Here is a 2,777-nt window from a genome sequence, read left to right on the forward strand (position 1 = left end):
ATAACACATCCAACAAATTGCTAATCAACCAATCCATCTCAAACAAACTTAATTGAGCTACCGTGTTATCTCACTTATAACCTAAAAAACAATATGAAGAAGAATGTGTTAGTTTGTTTAATAAGTAAACTAAAAATATAATCATATAACGACTTCTACACAGTATTAAAAAAATACACAAAGAATGTGTTAGCACACTAAGTCAATAACTACTAAACGAAAGAGATACAATCAACTATGACAGAGAATCATATTGGTTAAGCCCCAAATAACGTACGTACACCACTGTAGGATATATCTGATATGTATATATATCAACCACAAATACACAAATAACCCTTTAGCTAATAGGCAAAGGAAAGAACATAAGAAATCATACCTAAATTCGAAATGTATGGTGGAAAAACTTCAGACTAAAGCTTCATATACAACCCCCAAATACCTATCCTATCAAACATAAAAGATATATAAATGGTGCACATACCTATGCCGAGATAAATTTCTCGATGTACTCAATAAACTCCAAACGAATTTCAATAAGGTCCGCGCTTGCATATGTCCTAGTGTTAGCCAACTCCATTAGCTACATAAGTCAACAAAAAAATTACAATCATCTCTGTTCTTTTTATATACTTACAATTAGTATGAGAAATAATAGTTCTTGGGATACCAATTGCAGCTGCAAGCTTTAATCCTTCAAGGGTAAACTGAAATTGAACATTTCTTCTTTGAAAAGAAGAACATATTATCTTGATAAAAAAAGTATCATCCATACGCATCTTTAAAATCTAAAAAGTATAAATGGATTGTTTCTTCAATGCAATCACAGAAATTTCTAATATTATTATAGTGATTGTTGATCTGCCTTTACGTTAAGAGTCTGCCACTACAGGCCTTACATGCACTACATAAAAGATTAGCGACTATTTCTTTGTTAAGCACTCAGATTGTTCAGCGTATAAGCATGATGCTCATCATAGGTGTATAAATGTGCAGAAGTTAAAACATTTTACTCTGTTCCAGATAATGAAGTTAACACAGTTAGCTATGCAATGTAAAGGCATCCTCCCCAGTGCCATAAGAAACTATTTACAATAACTAGTGTGAGATGTTTTTTCAAAGCACTTGTAACAGTTAATCTTTCCATAAATAATGAGACATACCTTGAAAGGTTCCCAACCCATCCATTGGACAATTTCTTTTATGTGATCAATATATTCTTTCTTTTCAGTCTCAGGGTTCGTATCATCAAACCTAAAGGCCCAAGTAACAAGGTCAAAAAATTAAACAAAATGGGAGTTCAAATGGGTTACAATTAATTACAATTAATGTTCTAGATTAAATGTTTTTTTGTCAAGTCATAAGTATTATTCCATAAGCAAAAAAGGAAATCTAAGAGGGACCTTACTGCAAGTAACAACATCCATATCTCTCTTTTGCAAGGCCAAAGCTAACAAACATAGCCTGTAAAACTACTAGTAATTGATCAATTATTTCCAAAGAAAATAAAAATCTCAAGAAACTCACTGGAAGAAGATATTACCTTAGCATGACCCATATGTAGGTATCAATTCGGTTATGGGGGAAACGAGAAAAAACTCTGCCTCCTGTTGCTTTCAAGTGCTTATCAAGCATTTCCTTTGTATTACATACCCTTAGCACAGAGCGGTCGCTGAAAAATACTTCAGTATGCACCTGAAATGAGCAAATCAATTCTACCGAAACGAACAATAAGAAAGAAAACACGATTTTCAACATTTCTATATAAAATACTTTTGTACTCTTGCCAAAATTTCAAAATTAAATGAAGCATATATGAGTAATGGATCATGCCATCACGGAAAATCCACTGTGACCCGGAAGGAGTACATGGACAGCAAATGTCATTGTTAGAACAATGATAAACAGCATTATAAAAACGAAATTGTTATGAGCTAAATGTGTCCACAAGGTTATATAGCTCACTTTTAGAATAACATAAAACAACATCATAATACAATATTGTTATGAGCTACTGTGTGCACGAGGTTATACAACTCACTAGGCAAATGAAAAACATAAGACCGCAACTGTTCCATTACATACCTTCAAATTTTCCTCTGGTTTAGGGAATATTAGAAAAGGATTGAGTTCTTCTTCAGAGGGAACTGCTGTAGGCACATCCACTACTTTAGCTTGAACCTAAAAAATTTGCCTAATAGGAAAAAAAATGAACAAACGAAAAGCTCAGGAAATTGAAATAAACTCAAAATCAAGTGCATGGCAAACAGAATTGTTCACACCTCTGCTTTAGCAGGCTTCTTTTTCTGTTTTATAGGTTTTTCATCATCTGCTGCAGTCCTCTCACCCACCAGGTCATACAGTTTCCTAAGAATCTCTCCCTATTATAAAGAAGTATATAACCAGAATAAATTAGAGTAACAGAGCATGGAAACAAGTAATAGCCACAAATACTATGCAATAACAGGTTCTTAGTGTGTCACCTTAACAGTCTTTGTATCAGCCCAAGGAAGTATTTTTTGCACTTGAGCAAACGGCTTATTGCAGACGCAAGGATATACTGAGAAGTAGGGCGGGTAGTAATATATATAACGTATAAACTATTAAATTCCCCTGTGTCAGGAGGGCAAGTGAAGCAGTATGTGGGCAGCTACAAATGCTTAACTCAATTCTGTTTTAAAACTTTAGAAAAAAGCTAGTTATGCAAAGTGTAGATTTAGAGTTATTGACAATGTCTGGGTTGGAATAAGAGACCAATAAACATTTTGCACAACATT

The 2,777-nt window shown here is 33.6% G+C and overlaps 1 long non-coding RNA gene across 1 annotated transcript; it reads right to left on the reverse strand.

Moving 5' to 3' along the window:
• Positions 1-1,560: 1,560 nt before the first annotated feature.
• LOC147510570 (uncharacterized) lies at positions 1,561-2,414 on the reverse strand. Its single transcript, XR_015216812.1, has 3 exons — positions 2,283-2,414; positions 2,086-2,181; positions 1,561-1,695 (listed from the first exon to the last, which is right to left on the reverse strand). It is a non-coding gene; the product is annotated as an uncharacterized LOC147510570 (long non-coding RNA).
• Between the last annotated feature and the right edge of the window lie 363 nt (positions 2,415-2,777).

The sequence above is a fragment of the Coptis chinensis genome, chromosome 3 (genome assembly GCF_015680905.1).
Source record: "Coptis chinensis isolate HL-2020 chromosome 3, ASM1568090v1, whole genome shotgun sequence".
Classification (NCBI taxonomy): Eukaryota; Viridiplantae; Streptophyta; class Magnoliopsida; order Ranunculales; family Ranunculaceae; genus Coptis; species Coptis chinensis.